This window comes from Chlorocebus sabaeus, chromosome 5 (assembly GCF_047675955.1).
Source record: "Chlorocebus sabaeus isolate Y175 chromosome 5, mChlSab1.0.hap1, whole genome shotgun sequence".
NCBI lineage: Eukaryota > Metazoa > Chordata > Mammalia > Primates > Cercopithecidae > Chlorocebus > Chlorocebus sabaeus.
The window spans coordinates 20,285,611-20,306,385 of NC_132908.1; the positions used below are offsets into that span (position 1 = coordinate 20,285,611).

Genomic DNA, 20,775 nt, shown 5'->3' on the forward strand with positions numbered 1-20,775 from the left:
ATAATTCAGATTCTGGCATGGAGCCCATTTTCAGTCAGAAACAAGACAGACTACATGGGGACTCTTTAAGGCCAACGCCGGCTGTTACGGGATTCAAACAAAACTTCAAGTGTTTGTTCTTATAGCGTTTACATCGTGCCAGAAGGCAAAACTCTTCCTTTTCATCTCTAATTTGTTTGGAAAGCAAAGCAAATAGAACAAAAAAGAAATTCAACAAGTTTTAGGGCTTTTTGACTCTCTAATTAGCGAATTTTAAGATCTTTGTAAGGCCTGTCTGTTGGCTGTTTCCAAGCGGTCTTGCAGCTTGGACACAGCTGTAACTCTTCATCAATGAATTTTCATATGTGGATTGGTTTGGGTTTCCCAGAGCCCACTGGGAAAACCAACTACATGGGCTGTGCATGCCACTTCCTTTTATTTTATTTTTTTTATTATTTATTTATTTTGAGACGGAGTTTCACTCTTGTAGCCCTGGCTGGAGTACAGTGGCATGATATCATCTCACTTCAACCTCCGCCTCGCAGGTTCAAGCAATTCTCCTGTCTCAGCCTCCCGAGTAGCTGGGATTATAGGCATCAGCCACCACGCCTGGCTAATTTTTTGTATTTTTAGTAGAGACGAGGTTTCACCACGTTGGCCAGGCTAGTCTCAAACTGCTGACCTCAGGTGATCCACCTGCCTCAGCCTCCCAAAGTGTTGAGATTATGGGTGTGAACCACAGCGCCCAGCCCACTGGTCTGTTTTTATGTCAGCACCATGCTGTTTTGATTATAATAGTTTATAATTATTTTGAAACCACCTTATGTAGTGACCTTCTCTGCTACAAAATCACAGGTGAATCTATAGATGATGATGATGCAGTATTAATGAAAAAACAAAACAAAACTGTTGTCTCACTAATAAAATAAAATTGAAGCCAGGAGACAGAGGTTGCAGTGAGCCAAGATCATGCTACTGCACTCCAGCCTGGTGACAGAGGGAGACTCCATCTCAAAAACAAAAAACAAAAAACAAAAAACAAAACAAAACAAAACAAAAACGAGAAATTAGACCCGTACCTCTCACCGTATATAAAAATCAACTCAAAATGAAGTAACAACTTAAACATAAGACCTGAAACTGTAAAACTACTAGAAAAAACAAAGGAGAAAGCTGCAGGACATTGGTCTGGTCAATGATTTCTTGGGTAGGACTCCAAAAGCATAAGCAGCTAAAGCAAAAATAGACAAAAGGGATTAGATCAAACTAAAAAGCTTCTGCACAGCAAAGGAAATAATTAACAAAGTGAAGAGATAGTGCACAGAGTAGGAGAAAATATTTGCAAACTATCTGACAAGGGGCTAATACCAACAATATATATGGAACTCAAAACAACTCAATAGCGAGAAGATGTGACTAAAAAATGAGCAAAGGATGTGAACAGATTTTCTATTTCTCAACAGAAGACATGTGAATGGCCAACAGATATATGAAAAAAATGTTCCACATCTCTAATTATCAAGGAAATGCAAATTAAAACCACAATGAAGGCCAGGTGTGGTGGCTCATGCCTATAATCCCAGCACTTTGGGAGGCCAAGGGCAGGCGGATCAACTGAGGTCAGGAGTTCGAGACCAGTCTGGCCAATGTGGAGAAACCCCCATGTCTACTAAAAATACAAAAATTTTAGCCAGGCATGGTGGTGGGCACCTGTAATCCCAGCTACTCAGGAGGCTGAGGCAGGAGAAGAATCACTTGAACCCAGGAGGTAGAGGTTGCATTGAGCCAAGATTGCACCACGGTACTCCAGCCTGGGTGACAGAGCAAGACTCCATCTCAAAAATAAATAAATAAATAAGTCTACAATGAGGTATCACCTCACACCTATTAGAATGGCTATTTCAGCTGGGCACAGTGGCTCATGCCTGTAATCCCAGCACTCTGGGAGGCCGAGGTGGGCAGATCATGAGTTCAGCGGATCGAGACCATCCTGGCCAACATGGTGAAACCCTGTCTCTACTAAAATACAAAAAATTAACTGGGCATGGTGGCATGCGCCTGTGATCCCAGCTACTCGGGAAGCTGGGGCAGAGGAATAGCTTGAACCCGGGAGGCAGAGATTGCAGTGAGCCGAGCTCATGCCACTGCACTCCAGCCTAGGCGACAGAGCAAGACTCCATCTTAAAAAAAAAGAAAAGCTATTATCAAAAAAATAAGAGGTCAGCGTAGTGCCCAGCACTAGGAGGCTGAGGCGGGCAAATCCGCTTGAGTCCAGGAGTTTAAGACCCGCCTGGGCAAAATTACGGAACCCAATCTTTACAAAAAGAAATAATAATACAAAAAATTGGCCAGGCATGGGGGTCCATGCCTGTAGTCCCAGCTATTCAGGAGGGTGAGGTGGGAGGATCACCTGAACCCACGAGTTCGAGGCTGCAGTGAGCTGTGATCAAGCCACTGCACTCTAGCCTGGGTTACAGAGTGAGACTTCTACCATGGGCAGTTTCAAGATATCAATGTGATATCACTGAACCCAAATTTGGAAATTGATGAGTAGTCACATACCATTATAAAGTATTTCCACCAGGCTGTCTCAAAAGAAAAACAAAAGGCCAGGATCAGTGGCTCACACCTGTAATCCCAGCACTTTGGGAGGCCGAGGCAGGCGGATCATGAGGTCAGGAGATCGAGACCACGGTGAAACCCCGTCTCTACTAAAAATACAAAAAAAAATTAGCCAGGCACGGTGGCGGGCACCTGTAGTCCCAGCTACTGGGGAGGCCGAGGCAGGAGAATGGCGTGAAACCGGGAGGCAGAGCTTTCAGTGAGCCGAGATCGCGCCACTGCACTCCAGCCTGGGCAACAGAGCGAGACTCCGTCTTAAAAAAAAAAAAAAAAAAAAAAAAAAAATGACAGGGCGGGTGTGGTGGCCTGCGTCTATAATCCTAGCGTTTTGGGAGGCCGACGTGGGCAGATCACTTGAGGTCAGGAGTTCAAGACCAGCCTTGCCAACATGGTGAAACCCCATCTCTACTAAAATACAAAAAATTAGCCAGGCGTGGTGGCATGTGCCTGTAATCCCAGCTACTTGGGAAGTTGAGGCTGGAGAATCACTTGAACCCAGGAGGCGGAGGTTTCAGTGAACTGAGATTGTGCCCCTGCATTCCAGCCTAGGCGACAGAGTGAGACTCCGTCTCAAAAAAAAAAAAAAAAAAAAAAAAAAAAGAAAAAGAAAAGAAAGAAAAAGACAAAAGATAACAAAGGATGGTGAGGATGTGATGAAATGGAAACTCCGCTACATTTTTGGTGGGAATGTAAACTAGTACAGCCATTGTTTTGGAAAATAGTACAGAAGTTCCTCAAGAAATTAAAAATAGAATTACCGTACGATCTAGCAATTCCACTTCTGGGTATTTACCCAAATTATCTGAAGTCAGTATGTGAAGAGCTATCTGCACTCCCATGTTCACTGCAACACTATTCACAGTCGCCAAGACATGGAAGTGACCTAAGTGTCCATCAGTAGGTAAATGGGTAAAGAAAATGTGGTACATATACACAGTAAAATATTATACAGCTTTAAAAAAGAAAATTCTGTCATTTAGCACAGTATGGATGAACTTGGAGGACATTATGTTAAGTGAAATAAGCCAGGCACAGAAAGGCAAATATCACATGATCTCACTCATATGTGGAATCTTTTTTTGTTTTGTAATTTTTTTTTTTAGATAGAGTCTCATTCCGTCACCCAGGCTGGAGTGTAGTGGCACTATCTCAACTCACTGCAATCTCTGCCTCCTGGGTTCAAGCAGTCCTCTGCCTCAGCCTCCTGAGTAGCTGGGATGACAGGCGCACACCACCATGCCCGGCTAATTTTTTGTATTTTTAGTAGAGACAGGGGTCTCACCATGTTGGCCAGGCTGGTCTCGAACTCCTGACCTCAAGTGATTCACTCGCCTTGGGCTCCCAAAGTGTTAGAATTACAGGCGTGAGCCACTGCACCCAGCCCATATGTGTAATCTTAAAAAGTCAATCTCATAGAAGCAGAGAGGCCACAGAAGCAGGCAGTTACGAGGCTGGGGGAGCAGGAAAGATGGAGAAAGGGGAGTTATTGGTTAAAGGGTACAAAGTTTCAGTTAGATAGCAGGAAAAACTTTGAGTGATCCATTGCACAGCATGGCCACCATAGTTAATAACAATGTGTATTTCAAAATTGCTAAAAGAATAGATTTTAAACATCCTCACCAGAAAAAATGAGAAGGAGGTGAGGTGATAGATATGTTAATCAGCTTGATTTAATCTTTCTACAATGTGTGTGTGTGTATATATATCAAAACATCACATCGTACCCAATAAATACATATAATTATTGTCAATTAAAGAGATTGGCCAGGCTCTGTGGCTCACACCTGTAATCCCAGCACTTTGGGAGGCCAAGGAAGGTGGATCACCTGAGGTTGGGAGTTCAAGACCAGCCTGGCCAACATGGTGAAATGCTGTCTATACTAAAAATAAAAAAACAGCTGGATGTGGTGGTGGGCGCCTGTAATCCCAGCTACTCAGGAGGCTGAGGCAGAAGAATCACTCGAACCCAGGAAGCGGAAGTTGCAGTGAGCCGAGAACATGCCATTGCACTCCAGCCTGGGTAACAAGAGTGAGACTCCACCTCAAAAAAGAAAAAAAGAAAGTTGCAGTGAGCTGAGATCACACCAATGCACTCCAGCCTTGGTGACAAAGGAAGACTCCGTCTCAAAAAAAAAAAAAAAAAAAGAAATTAATTTTTAAAAATAGTGCAGGCCAGGCTCGGTGGCTCACACCTGTAGTCCCAGCATTTTCGGAGGCCAAGGTGGGAGGATCACTTGAACTCACGAGTTCAAGATCTCAGCCTGGGCAACATGGTGAAACTCCATCTATACAAAAAATACAAAAATTGGCTGGGCACGGTGGCTCACGCCTGCAATCCTAGCACTTTGGGAGGCCAAGGTAGGTGGATTGCCTGAGCTCAGGAGTTCAAAACCAGCCTGGGCAACAGAGTGAAACCCCATCTCTACTAAAAATACAAAAAATTAGCTGGGCATGGTGGTGGGCACCTGTAATCCCAGCTACTCAGGAGGCTGAGGCAGGAGAATCGCTTGAACCTGGGAGGCGGAGGTTGTGGTGAGCCAAGATCGCGCCATTGCACTCCAGCCTGGGCAACAAGGGTGAAACTCCATCTCAAAAACAAAACAAAACAAAAAAATTAGCCAGGCATGGTAGTGCGCACCTGTAGTCCCAGATACTCTGGAGGCTGAGGCAGGAAGATTGCTTGAACCCAGGAGACCGAGGTTGCAGTGAGTGGGGATCACGCCACTGCACCCCAGCCTGGGCAAGTGAAACTTTGTCTCAAAAGAAAGAAAGAAAAAAAAGCAAAAGATCAGATTTGGGAAATTCAAGACCAGAATTACAGAATAACCCAGATTTATATGGCACACTCTTAAGGTCAAGAAAAGGGAATTCAATTTCATTGATTTTAAAGAGAGGTTTTTTGAAAGTATACAGTAGGCAAACTCATAGACATCCAGGAACAGGAAATCACAGTTAAGCTATACAAAGCCTGGAGTGGGAAAGGCAGGGACTGAGGTGACTTTTGCTGCTTCTGACATCTCTGCTTCATTTTTCTCTCTCTCCCTTTTTTTTTTTTTTTTTTTAGATAGTGTCTCACTATATTGCCTAGGCTGGATGCAGTGGCATAATCTAGGCTTGCTGCAACCTCTGCCTCCTGGGTTCGAGCCATTCTCCCACCTTAGCCTCCCAAGTAGCTGGGATACATGTGTGCAATTCACCACACCCAGCTAATTCTTTTGTATCTTTAGTAGAGATGAGGTTTCATCATGCTGGCCAGGCTGGTCTTGAACTCCTGACCTCGAATGATTCACCCACCTCAGCCTCCCAAAGTGTTGGGATTATGGGTGTGAGCCACTGTACCTGGCCCCTTCCCCCATCCAACACACACACACACACACACACACACACACACAGAGTACAGAATGGTATATTTCCTAAATTTGTCTGCGTTTTGCTTTCCCTGAAATCAGCAAAATTCTCCTGTCAGGGCCTAGAGTTTGAGCAAGCTAGGCATGGAGAGAGTGATTGCATTACCTTCCAGAGAGGTCTCATCAGAAATTCACACTTAATCCTAAGAGGGAAGCATAAGAGTGTGAAGAAGTTTAGATTTGTGCAAGACAGGTGGTAAATTTAAATTCAACCATAGTGATATGTCATTAAATACAAATGATCTAAACATACCAATTAAAAATTGTTATATTGGATAAGAAAATTAAAATCAAACTACATGCTATATACAAAAACCCACTTTAAAGATATAGACATGGGCAGGGTGCAGTGGCTCGTGTCTGTCATCCCAACACTTTGGGAGGCCGAGGTGGGTAGATCACGAGGTCAGGAGATCAAGACCATCCTGGCTAACACGGTGAAACCCCGTCTCTACTAAAAATACAAAAAATTAGCCGGGTGTAGTGGTGGGCACCTGTAGTCCCAGTTACTTAGGAGGCTGAGGCATGAGAATGGCATGAACCCAGGAGGTGGAGCTTGCAGTAAGCTGAGATCATGCCACTGCACTCCAGCTGGGGCGACAGAGCAAAACTCCGTCTCAAAAAAAAAAAAAGATATAGACATGTTGGCCGGGCGTGGTGGCTCACGCCTGTAATCCCGGCACTTTGGGAGGCCGAGATGGGCAGGTCACCTGAAGTCAGGAGTTCCAGACCAGCCTGGCCAACATAGTGAAACCCCTATCTCTACTAAAAATACAAAAATTAGCTGGGCGTGGTGGTGGGCACCTGTAGTCCCAGCTACTCGGGAGGCTGAGGCAGGAGAGTTGCTTCAACCCAGGAGGCAGAGGTTGCAGTGAGCCAAGAGCATGCCACTGCACTCTAGCCTGGGTGACAGAGCAAGACTCCGTCTCAAACAAAAAAAAAAAAAAAGAAAGAAAAGAAAAAGAAAGAAAGATATAGACATGTTATCAGGCACAGTGGCTCACACCTGTAATCCCAGCACTTAGGGAGGCGGAGGTGAGATGATTACTTGAGCCCAGAGGTTGGAGACCTGCCTGAGCAACATAGCAGGACCCTGTTCTCCCAAAAGCAAAAAAGAAATAAAGATACAGACATGTTAAAAGTAAAAAGACTTAGGTCGGGCCCAGTGGCTCATGCATGTAATCCCAACACTTTGGGAGGCTGAGGTGGGCAGATCACTTGAGGTCAGGAGTTTGAGACCAGCCTGGCCAACATGGTAAAACCCCATCTCTACTAAAAATACAAAAACTAGCCAGGTATGACGGCAGTCCCCTGTAATCCCAGTTATTCGAGAGACTGAGGCAGAAGAACTGCTTGAACCCGGGAGGCAGAGGTTGCAGTGAGCCGAGATCGTGCCACTGCACTCCAGCCTGGGCGATAGAGTGAGACTCAGTTTAAAAAAAAAAAAAAAAGGTGAAAAGACTTTAAAAAAATAACAGGCAAGGCCGAGCGCGGTGGCTCACGCCTGTAATCCCAGCACTTTGGGAGGCTAAGGTGGGTCTGTCACAAGGTCAGGAGTTCAAGACCAGCCTGGACAATTGGTGAAACCCCATCTCTAATAAAAATACAAAAATTAGCTGGCCATGGTGGCAGGCGCCTATAGTCCCAGCTCCTCGGGAGGCTGAGGCGGGAGAATCGCTTGGACCCAGGAGGCGGAGATTGCAGTGAGCCAAGATCACGCCATTGCACTCCAGCCTAGCGACAGAACGAGACTCCCTCTAAAACAAAAACAAAAAACAGGCAAACACACTAAGCAAAGTTGCAGTGACTGTATTCACAGTAGACAAAGTGGACTTCAGAAGAAGGAATGTTATCAATGATAAAGAGGAAGATCATATTATGATAAATGGGTCAATTAATCAAGAAGATAAAATAATCCTAAACATGTATGTGCATAACAACAGAGCTTCAAAATGCATGAAGCAAAAACTGATAGAAGAGAATGGAGAAATAGACAAATCCACAATTACAGGTGGAGACTTCAATACCTCTCTTTTAGAAATTAACAGAAAACACTGGGCAGGGTGGCGCACATCTGTAATCCCAGCACTTTGGGAGGCTGAGGTGGGATGATAGTGTGAGCTCAAGAGTTAAGAGACCAGCTAGGGCAACATAGTGAGATACTGTCTCTACTAAAAACAACAACAGCAACAACAAATTAGTCAGATATGGTGGTATGTGTCTATAATCCCAGCTACTTGGGAGGCTGAGGCAAGAGGATCATTTGAGCCCAGGAGGTTGAGGCTGCAGTAAGCAGTGATCACCTCGCTGCAGTAAGCAGTGATCACATCACTGCACTCCAGCCTGGGCAACAGAGCGAGACTCTGTCTCAAAAACAAAACAAAACAAAACAAAAAAAAAACCCACAGAAAACACCAAAATCAAACAAACAAAAAAATCAATGGAACAAGTAGACAGAAAACCAACAAGTATATAGAAGATGTAAGCAATACTCTAACGAAACTTGACCCAATTGACATTTATAGAACATGCTGCCCAACCACAAGAGAATACGTATTATTTTTCAGTGCAAATGGAATATTTACCAAGATAGACCATCTTCTGGGAAATAAAGCAAACCACAACCAATGTAAAAGAATTGTAACCATATAAAGTATCTCCTTTGATCACGATGGAATTGAATTAGAAACCAATAAGAAATATACTTGGGAAATCCCCAAATATCTAGAAGTTTTAAAATACACTTAGAAATAACTCATAAATCCAAGAGAAACTCACAAAGGAAATTAGAAAATGTTTTTCTAATGTAACAAAAACAGTGCACAGAGGGAAATGTTTGGCATAAAATGCTTATATTAGAAAAGGGTCTCAGTCAGGTGAAGTGACTCATGCCTGTAATCCTAGCACTTTGTGAGGCTGAGGCAGGAGGATCACTTGAGCGCAGGAGTTTGACACCAGCTTGGGAAACACGGCGAAACCACATCTCTACAAAAAACACAAAAATTAGCCGGACATAGTGGTGTGTGCCGGTAGACTCAGGTACTTGGGAGACTGATGTGGGAGGACCACCTGAGTCCGGGAAGGTCAAGGCTGCAGTGAGCTGTGATCACGCCACTGCATTGCAGCCGAACACAGACAAGACCCTGAGAAAGAAAGAGAGAGAGAGAGAGAGAGAGAGAGAGAGAGAGAGAGAGAGAGAGAGGGAGGGAGGGAGGGAGGGAAGGAAGGAAGGAAGGGGCTCAAATCTATGATGATGATCTATGCTTTTATTAAGAAGTTAGAAAAACTAGAAAAAGAAGAGCAAATTAAACCCAATTTAAACAGAAGGAGGATATAATAAAGATCAGAAACCAAAAAATTCAAAAAACAAAATCAATTATGCCAAAACTGTTTCTTTGAAAACACCAATAAAAGCGATAAACATCTTGCTAGACTAGTCAAGAAAAAAAGGAGACATGAATTTCCAGTATCAGAAATGAAAAAAGAGGCATAAGTCCAGATTCTGCAGATACATAAAGGATAATCAGAAAATATTATGAAATCTTTATATCAATAAATCTGACAACTTAGATCTTTTCCAAGAAAACTCCAGACCCAGATGGTTTTACTGGCAAATTCTACCAATATTTAAGAAAGAAATAATACCAATGTAACACAAACTCTTTCAGAAGATTGAAGAGAACACTTCCTAGTTCATCTTACCAGTATTACCCTGATACTTCAATCAAAGACATAAGAAAACCATAGACCAGTATTCTTCATGAATATAGATACAAAAGTCTTCAACAGAGTATCAGCAAATCTAATCTAGCTAATACGAAAAGGAAAATAAATACAACTAAATGGGGCTAATTGTGGAATGCAGTGTTGATTCAACACTCAATGTTGAAATCAATCAGTGTAATTTACCATATCAACAGAAAAAGAATAAAAGCCCCATGACCATCTTACGTGATGTAGGAAAAGCATTTAATGAAATGCAATATCCACTCACGCTAAAAACTGTCAGTCGACTAGGAGTAGGAGTGAAATTCCTCAACCTGACAAAGTCCTCTACGAAAAAAATGTGTGGCTGATACCCTGCAAAGGTGATATTACTGAATCCTTTTGCTCTAAGATTGGGAACAAGGCAAGGATGTTTGTTTTTTCTACTTCTATTCCAAATTATACTGGAGATCCTAGCCAGTAAAATAAGGCAAGAAAAATAGAGTAAAGGCATACAAATCGAAAGGAAGAAATAAAACTCTATTAGGAAATGTTTAGCAAAGTCACAAGATACAAGGTCAATATATTTTTTTAAAAAAAAGGTCAATATAAAAAAATTAAAAAAAGGTCTATATACTGGGAATGAACAACTGGAAAATTTTTATTTATTTATTTATTTGAGACGGAGCTTTGCTCTTGTTGCCCAGGCAATGTCTGGGCAATTGTTGTGCAATGGTGCAATCTCTGCCTCCGCAACCTCTGCCTCCCGGGTTCGAGCGATTCTCCTGCCTCAGCCTCCCAAGTAGCTGGGATTATAGGCATGTGCCACCACACCCGGCTAAATTTGTATTTTTAGTAGAGATGGGGTTTCTCTATATTGATCAGGCTGGTCTCGAACTCCCGACCTTAGGTGATCTGCCTGCCTTGGTCTCCCAAATATTATTATTATTTTTAAAGAGACAGTATCTTGCTCTGCCACTCAGGCTGGAATGCAGTGGTGCAATCATAGCTCACTGCAGCCTTAATCTCCTGGGCTCAAGTAATCGTCCCACCTCAGCCTCGTGAGTAGCTGGGATTACAGGTGCATGCCACCATGCTCAGCTAATTAAATTTTTTTTTTTTTTTTTTTGGTAGAAATGAAGTCTCACTATGTTGCCCAGGCTGGTCTCAACCTTCTGGCCTCTGGCCAGGTGCTGTGACTCATACCCGTAATCCCAGCACTTTGGGTGGCTGAGGCGGGCGGATCACCTGAGATCAGGAGTTCAAGGCCAGCCTGGCCAACATGGTGAAACCCTGTCTCTATTACAAATACAAAAAAATTAGCAGGGCGTGGTGGTGCATGCCTGTAGTCCCAGCTACTCAGGAGGATGAGGCAGGAGAATTGCTTGAACCTGGGAGACAGAGGTTGCAGTGAGCCGAGATCACACCACTGCAGTCCAGCCTGGGCGACAGAGAGAGACTGAGTCCCCGCTCCCCCAAGAAAAGAACAAAAATGAATCTCAACCAATACCTTGCACCAATGGATTTTAGACGTAAATGTAATTACTTAAAACCATACATCTTTTAGAATAAAACATAAGAAAAAATCTTTGTGACTCTGGAATGAGAAAATTTTCTTAAATATGATATCCAATTGCAAACCATATTTGAAAAAAATTAGTAAGTTTGATTTCAAAATTTAAAACTTCTCATCTTTGAAAGACATGGTTAAGAAAATGAAAAATGTGAACAACAGACTGGAAGAAAATATTTTAAAAACAAAATGCCTATTTGATAAAAACTTCTATGTAGAATATGTGAAGAACTGTCACAATTCAATTATAAAATAACAATCAACCTAACTTTAAAAATGGTGGGCTGGGCCAGGCGTGGTGGCTCACACCTGTAATCCCAGCACTTTGGGAGGCTGAGGCAGGTGGATCACAAGGTTGGGAGATCGAGACCATCCTGGCTAACATGGTGAAACCCCATCTCTACTAAAAATACAAAAAATTAGCCAAGCGCGGTGGTGGGCGCCTACGGTAGTCCCAGCTACTTGGGAGGCTGAGGCAGGAGAATGGTGTGAACCTGGGAGGCAGAGCTCGCAGTGAGCCGAGATAATGCCACTGCACTCCAGCTTGGACGAAAGAGCTAGACTCCATCTCAAAAAAAAAGCAAACAAACAAACAAAAATGGTGGGCTGGGCACAGTGGCTCTTGCCTGTAGTCCCAGTACTTTGGGAGGCTGAGGTGGGAGGATCATTTGAGGCTCAGAGTTCAAGACCAGCCTGGGCAATGTAGGGAGACATCATCTCTACACAAAATTAAAAATTAGCTAGGTATTGTGGCATACACCTGTAATCCCAATGACTCAGGACGCTGAGGTGGGAGGATCACCTGAGCTCAGGAGTTCAAGGTTGCAGTGAGCTATGATGATCATGTCACAGCACTCCAGCCTGGGTGACAGAGGAAGACCCAGTCAAAAAAAAAGAAAAATAAATAATAATAATAAAAGCAAAGTTTGTAATATGGTGGTTAGGCTTTGTTTCCCTACCCAAATCGCATCTTGAATTGTAATCCCTGTAATCCCCATGTGTCAAGGGCAGACCAGGTGGAAGTGTTTGGATCATAAGGACAGTTTCTCCTGTACTGTTCTCATGATAGTGAATGAGTCTCAGGAGATCTGCTGGTTTTATAAGCATCTGGCATTCCCCGTGCTTGCACTCACTCTGTCCTGCTGCCCTGTGAAGAAGGTGCCTACTTCTCCTTTGCCTTCTGCCATGATTGTAAGTTTCCTGAGGCTCCTCCAGCAATGAGGAACTGTGAGTCAATTAAACTTTTTCCTTTATAAGTGACCCAGTCTTGGGTATTTCTTCATAGCAGTGTGAGACCTGACTAATACAGTTTGTATTCCATGTATTGCTTGAAAAAACAAAATAAAAATGGGCAAAGATTTGAACAGACACTTCACCAAAGAAGATATACAAATGGAAGGTAAGTCCATGAAAAGATGCTCAACATTATTGGTCACTAGGAAAATGCAAATTAAAGCCATAATGAGACATCCCTACATAACAATTAGAATAGCTAAAATAAAAACTGAATACCAAGTGCTGACAAGGATGTGGAGCATCCAGAACTCTCATACATTCCTGGTAAGAATTAAAATGATACATTTACTTTGAAAAACAGTTTGGCAGTTTCTTATAAAGTTAAATGTATAGCTGACATATGATCCAGAAATCCCACTGCTAGCTTTTTTCCTAAGAGAAACAAAAACTTATGATCGGGCCTGGTGGCTCACGCCTGTAATCCCATTTGAGACCAGCCTGGCCAATATGGTGAAGGCTCACTTCTACTAAAAATACAAAAATTAGCTGGGCGTGGTGGCAGGTGCCTGTAATCCCAGCTACTTGGGAGGCTGAGGCAGAAAACTGCTTGAACTCGGGAGGCGGAGGTTGCAGTGAGCTGAGATCGCGCCACTGCACTCCAGCCTGGGCCTGGAGCAAGACTCCATCTCAAAAAAAAAAAAAAAAAAAGAGAAAGAAAAACTTAGGTTCACACAAAACATGTGCACAAATGTTTATGGCAGCTTTATTCATAATCACCAAAAAATGAGAAACAATCCAAATGTCTTTCAACTGGTTAATGGGTAAACAAATTGTGGTAAATCTAAACCATAGAATACTACATAGCAATAAAAAGACTCTTTACTGATACAACAGTATGGATAAATGTCAAGGGCATTGTGCTAAGTAAAAGAAGTTAGACTCAAAAGACTATCTACTGTATGATTCCATTTATATGATGTTCTGAAAAAGGAAAAACTATCAGTGTAGAAAACATACCAGTGGTTGCCACAGCCTAGAAGTGGGGGACGGATTGATTACAAAGGGGCAAAGGGAATTTTTTTAGGTAATGGGAATATTCTGTATCTTGATTTCAGTGGTGATTACACAGTTATATATATTTGTCAAAACTCATAAATTGTACACTACAGAGGGTGAGTTACTTGACTTAAAAAAATTTATAGATCATTGGCCAGGCGTGGTGGCCCAGACCTGTAATCCTATCACTTTGGGAGGCTGAGGCGGGCGAATCGCTTGAGCCCAGGAGTTCGAGACCAGCCTGGGCAACATGGCAAAAACCCATCTATACTAAAAATACAAAAACTGAAGTGAGAAGATTACCCGAGCTTGGGGAGGTCAAGGCTGCGGTGAACCATGATCACGCCACTGCACTCCAGCCTGGCTGACAGAGTGAGACCCTGTCTCAACAACAAAAAATTTACAGATTGTAAATACTGTTTCATTTTTAGAAGGTTGTCCTCAAATAATTCACAAATTCCATTTAAGAAATGGAGCAGGCCGGGCGCAGTGGCTCATGCCTGTAATCCCAGCACGTTGGGAGGCCGAGGTGGGCAGATCACTTGTGGTCAGGAGTTCGAGACCAGCCTGGCCACCACAGTGAAACCCCATCTCTACTCAAAATACAAAAATTCGCCAGGCCTGGTGGTGCATGCCTGTAGTCCCAGCTACTAGGGAGGCTGAGGCAGGCGAACAGCTTGAACCTGCAAGGCAGAGGTTGCAGTAAGCTGAGGTCGTGCCACTGCACACCAGCCTGAGCGACAGAACAAGACTCCATCTCAAAAACAAACAAACAAATAAAAACAAATGGAGCAGAATAGAGAGTCCAGACATATATAAAAAATTAATATGAAATGTCACTTTCTTTTAGGTTATCTCAACATACTATTTAAAAATAATTACCTTTGGGAGGCTGAGGTGGGCAGACCACGAGGTCAAGAGATCAAGATCATCCTGGCCAACATGGTGAAACCCTGTCTTTACTAAAAAATACAAAAATTAGCTGGGTGTGGTGGCGCACACCCAGCTACTCTGGAGGCTGACACAGGAGAATCGCTTGAACCCGGGAGGTGGAGGTTGCAGCGAGCTGAGATTGCGCCACTGCATTCCAGCCTGGCAACAGAGCGAGACTCTATCTCAAAATACATACACACATGCATGCATACATACATACATACATACATACCTCATTAAAAATAATTTTAAGACGTTTAAGGCCGGGCACAGTGGCTCATACCTGTAATCCCAGCACTTTGGGAGGCCAAGGTGGGCGGATCACGAAGTCAGGAGATCAAGACCATCCTGGCTAACACGGTGAAACCCTATCTCTACTAAAAATACAAAAAAATTAGCCGGGCGAGGTGGCGGGCGCCTGTAGTCCCAGCTACTCGGGAGGCTGAGGCAGGAGAATGTCGTGAACCCAGGAGTGGGAGCTTGCAGTGAGCTGAGATCGCGCCACTGCACTCCAGCCTGGGCGACACAGCGAGACTCTATCTCAAAAAAAAAAAAAAAAAAAAAAAAGACGTTTAAGTACTTTTTCATTATATGAAGTACATATTACTTTTGCTGAAGACATTTTCTCTGTCTTCTCCCTTGTGAGCCATGTTGAAAACTACTTATTTACAGCAAGATTCTGAATCAGTTTCTGAATTGGCTTCCTGGGATAGCCAAGGAAGCTGCGTTTTAACCAGCACCACAGGTGATCCTGACACTAGTGATCTGAGGCCTGTTTTAAAAAACACTAATGGCCGGGCACGGTGGCTCACGCCTGTAATCCCAGCACTTTGGGAGGCCGAGGCAGGTGGATCACGAAGTCAGGAGATTGAGACCATCCTGGTTAACACAGTGAAACCGCGTCTCTACTAAAAATACAAAAAATTAGCCGGGTGTTATGGCGGGCACCTGTAGTCCCAGCTACTCAGGAGGCTGAGGCAGGAGAATGGCGTGAACCCAGGAGGTGGAGCTTGCAGTGAGCCGAGATGGCGCCACTGTACTCCAGCCTGGGAGACAGAGCGAGACTCCGTCTCAAAAAAAACAAAACAAAACAAAACACTAAGAGGCTGGCCAACATGGTGAAACCCCGTCTCTACTAAAAATACAAAAATTAGCTGGGCGTGGTCACGAGTGCCTGTAATCCCAGCTACTTGGGAGGCTGAGGCAGGAGAATCACTTGAACACAGGAGGCAGAGGTTGCAGTGAGCCAAGATTGTGCTACTGTATTCCAGCCTGGGTGAAAAGAGCTAAACTCCATTTCAAACCAAACGAAACCAAACCAAAAAAAAAAAACCCCACTAAGGCGACCAGGTGCAAGAACTGTCTTGGGCCACTGCAGGGGTGGCCTGCCCCTCCACACCTGTGGGTGTTTTTCGTTAGGTGGAACCAGAGACTAGAGAAAAGAAATGAGACACAGAGACAAAGTATAGAGAAAGAAAAAGTGGGCCCAGGGTACCGGCGCTTAGCTTACAGAGGACCCACGCCGGCCGGTCTCTGAGTTCCCTTAGTATTTATTGATAATTATCTTTACCATCTTAAAGATAAGGGAGTGGCAGGACAATAGGATCATTGTAGGGAGGAAATCGGCAGTAAGACATATGAACAAAAACCTCTGTGACATGAATAAGTTTAAAGGAAAATGCTGTGCCTTGAGATGCATATGCAAACATCTCCACAAACCTTTTAGCAGCATTGTTTCAGCCTATCACATGGGCAGAAACCTTGGACAATACCTAGCTTTCCTAGGCAGAGGTCCCTGCGACCTTTGGCCATGTACGTGTCCCTGGGTAGTTGAAATTAAGAGAATGGTGATGACTTTTAACGAACAAGCTGCCTTCGGGCACTTGTTTAACAAAGACACATCCTGCACAGCCCAAAATCCATTAAACCTTGAGTCACCACAGCACATGTCTCTTGCAAGGACAAGGTTGGGGGTAGGGTCACAGATTAACAGCATCTCAAATACAGAACAAAATGGAGTCTCTTATGTCTACTTCTTTCTATATAGACACAGTAACAGGCTGATCTTTCTTTTCCCCACAGGCCACACATAGAATACACTAACACTTGCTGGGCATGGTGGCTCACGCCTGTAATCCCAGCACTTTGGGAGGCCGAGGTGGGCGGATCACCCGAGGTCGGGAGTTCGAGACCAGCCTGACCAACACAGAGAAACTCCGTCTGTACTAAAAATACCCAATTAGCCAGGCGTGGTGGCGCATCCCTGTAGTCCCAGCTACTCGGGAGGCTGAGGCAGGAGAATCACTTGAACCCAGGAGGCAGAGGTTGCAGTGAGCCAAGATTGTGCCACTATACTCCAACCTGGGTGAAAAGAGCTAAACTCCGTTTCAAACCAAACCAAACCAAAAAACCCTAAAAAAAGCAAACAAAAACCACTAAGGCCGCCGGGTGCAATAACTGTCTTGGGTCATACAAAGAATACACTAACACTTGCAGGCATGGTGGCTCACGCCTGTAATCCCAGCACTTTGGGAGGCTGAGGTGGGCAGATCACCCAAGGTCAGGAGTTCGAGACCAGCCTGACCAACATGGAGAAACCCCGTCTGTACTAAAAATACAAAATTAGCCAGGCATGGTGGAGCATCCCTGTAGTCCCAGCTACTCAGGAGGCTGAGGCAGAAGAATTGCTTGAACCCAGGAGGCGGAGGTTGTGGTGAACTGAGATTGTGCCATTGCACTCCAGCCTGGGCAACAAGAGCGAAACTCCATCTCCAAACAAAACAAAACAAAAACCTCTAAGGCCAGGTGCAATGGCTCATGCCTGTAATCCCGATACTTTGGGAGGCTGAGGCAAGAGGATCCCTTGAGGCCAGGAGTTTGAGACCAGCCTGGGCAACAAGGCAAGACCATCTCTGCAAAAAAATGTTTTTTTTTTTTTTTTTTGAGAGGGAGTTTCACTCTTGTTGCTCAGGGTGGAGTGCAATGGCAACCAATCTCAACTCACTGCAACCTCCACCTCCTGGGTTCAAACAATTCTCCTGCCTCAGCCTCCTGAGTAGCTGGGATTACAGGCACGCGCCACTATGCCTAATTTTTTATATTTTTAGTAGAGACGGGGTTTCACCATGTTGGCCAGTCTCAAACTCCTGACCTCAGGTTATGGGCTGAGGCAGGTGGTCTCCCAAACTGCTAGGATTACAGGGTTGAGCCACTGTGCCCCGCCTGCAAAAAATCTTTTACAAAAGTAAATAAACACTAGGAGGCGGTAGAGCATTGTGGTGAAGAATGTGGGTTCTGCAACCCGACTGCCTAGTTTAAAATCCTGCCTCGTCCAGGCTCGGTGCTGTAATCCCAGCTCTTTGGGAGTCTGAGGTGGAAAGATCACTTGAGCCCAGGAGTTCGAGACCAGTCTATGCAACATAGCAAAACCCCGTCTCTACAAAAAATACAAAAATTAACTGGGCATGCCTGGGTATGGGTGCATGCCTAATGTCCCAGCTGCTCAGGAGGCTGAGGTGGGAAGATCACTTGAGCCCAGGAGGTGGTGGTTGCAGGGAGCAGAGATCATGCCACTGCACTCCAGCCTGGGTGACAGAAAGACCCTGTCTCAAACAAAAAAAAAAAAAAAAAAAAAAAAAAAAAAAAAAAAAATTCTTGCCTCAACGACTTATTTATTTATTCACTGTAAAAGCAATGGAAGCTTTCTCTGCCTTGGATTCTTTTCTATAAAAAGGTGGTAATAATAGTATCCACCTAATTTGATTGTTAGAATTAAAAGAGATGGCAGGCCGGGCATGGTGACTCATGCCTGTAATCCAAGCACTTTGTGAGGCCAAGGCAGGTGGATCACTTGAGGTCAGGAGTTTGAGACCAGCCTGGCCAACATGGTGAACCCCCGTCTCTGCTAAAAATGCATAAATTAGCCAAGCGTGGTGGTGCACGCCTGTAATCCCAGCTACCCTGGAGGCTGAGGCAGGAGAATCACTTGGAGGTTGCAATGAGCTGAGATTGAGCCACTGCACTGCAGCCTGGGCAACAGAGTGAGACTCTGTCTCAAAAAAAAAAAAAAAAAAAAGTAGATGGCATATGGAAAGCACTAGCACAACGTCTGGCACTTAGTGGTGCTGTCACTGTTCTAAGTGACATGCGGTACCCTTGCAGTGCTGTTGTAGGAGGCTTTCTTTCATGGAGAGTAGGCTGTGGCCCAGATCTAGAATGTCATGCAGTAAAAATATATCTATTTCCATTTCATTTCTAGAGTTTTTTTTTTCCCCTCCCAGGTACTTCACAGTAGACTGGGCAAGCCTCACACTATGAAACAGAGCAGGTGGGGTGTGTGTGTGTGTGTGTGTGTGTGTGTGTGTGTGTGTGTGTATGAACATACAGGAGTAAGAAAGGCAAGGATTTTGATTTCAGGTCATAAGAAGGTGATAATTTGTCAAGCACATAGTTCTCAAAAGAAAAGATCATCTCCATTTATAAACATTGTCACAGGTATGGTACTGTTTATAGTAAATTATTGTTTTATGGAGCATTATGGAACTCTGAATTTATGAGACTTGGTTTTTTAAAGAAAACAAAGAAAATTATACCACTTCTCTTGCATTACTGTGTAAGTACAGATGTATTTATATTAGAATTTGGAAAAAATTCACATAATTCATAATTCACCAAAGGACGTAAGCAGGTGATGGTCCATACCTTTATGCATGGGTGGTCTTGATTGATTAGTATTTATTTATTTCTTATTTTATTTTTTGAGACAGAGTTTTGCTGTCTCACCCAGAGTGGAGTGCAGTGGCGCGACCTCAGCTCACTGCAAACTCTGCCTCCCAGGTTCAAGCGATTCTCCTGCCTCGGCCTCCCGAGTAGCTGGGACTACAGGTGCGCACCACCACATCCGGCTAATATTTGTATTTTAAGTAGAGACAGGGTTTCGCCATGTTGGCCAGGCTGGTCTCCAACTCCTGACCTCAAGTGATCCACCCACCTCGGCCTCCCAAAGTGCTGGGATTATAGGTATGAGCCACCACTTCCAGCCAACTGATTACCATTTTTAAAGACAAGGTAGTTGGGGTTATGAAAATCACATGGAAAGTGTAAAGGATGTCAATCAAGCATGGAATTACAGGCATGAGCCACCATGCCCAGCAAGTGTTAGTGTATTCTGTGTGGCCCAAGACAATTCTTCTTCTTCCAATGTGGCCCAGGGAAACCAAAAGATTGGATATCCCTGACCCCTGATGTATACGTTTACTCCAATTTTGATGGTAAAGATAGAGCTGGCGGCCAGGCACAGTGGCTCACACCTGTAATCTCAGCACTGGGAAGCCAAAGCAGGCCAATTGCTTGAAATCAGGAGTGTGAGACCAGCCTGGGCAACATGGCAAGACTCCATCTCTATGAAAAAATACAAAAATTACCCAGGCATGGTGTCATGTGCCTGTGGTCCCAATTACTTGGGAGGCTGAGGTGGGAGGATCACCTGAGCCTGGGGAGGTAGAGGCTGCAGTGGGCCAAGATTACACTATTGCACTCCAACTTGGGTGACAGAGTGAGACCCAGTCTCAAAAAAAAAAAACAAAACACTATATATATATATATATATATCCCCATACATATATATATACACACGCCACATATATATATTATGGAGCCATATATGTATGCATACACATATGTGTGTGTATAACAGATTTGAAGGGCTGGGCGCAGTGGCTCACGCCTGTAATCCCAGCACTTTGGGAGGCCGAAGTGGGGGGATCACCTGAGGTCGGGAGTTTGAGACCAGCCTGACCAACGTGGAGAAACTCCATCTCTACTAAAAATACAAAATTAGCTGGGCGTGGTGGCGCATGCCTGTAATCCCAGCTACTTGGGAGGCTGAGGCAAGAGAATCGCTTGAACCTGGGAGGCAGAGGTTGCGGTGAGCCGAGATCGCACCATTGCACTCCAGCCTGGGCAACAAGAGCAACACACCATCTCAAAAACGAAAAAAAGAAAAAAAAAAGATTTGAGAAAAGACATACAAAGTCACCTTTAAAAAAGGCAGGTCCCCCAGCAGCCCATTTTTTTTTTCCTCCTATCACATTTAAGTTATGTGTATGGGATCATGAAGCAGGTGATAATTTGGGATTTTGTGTGTGTTTCTGAGAGTGAATAGTTCACAGCTGACAAGCATCCAACAGAACCAGTTACACAGGAGATTGAGGAGTGGCTGTCATGGCGTGACAGTGCATGATCTCAAGTTTTCAATCTGAGACC

At 44.1% G+C, this 20,775-nt stretch overlaps 1 non-coding gene across 1 annotated transcript; it reads left to right on the plus strand.

The window, feature by feature from the left end:
- Positions 1 to 20,502: 20,502 nt before the first annotated feature.
- LOC119621246 (small Cajal body-specific RNA 6) lies at positions 20,503 to 20,775 on the plus strand. The gene has a single exon (XR_005237813.1).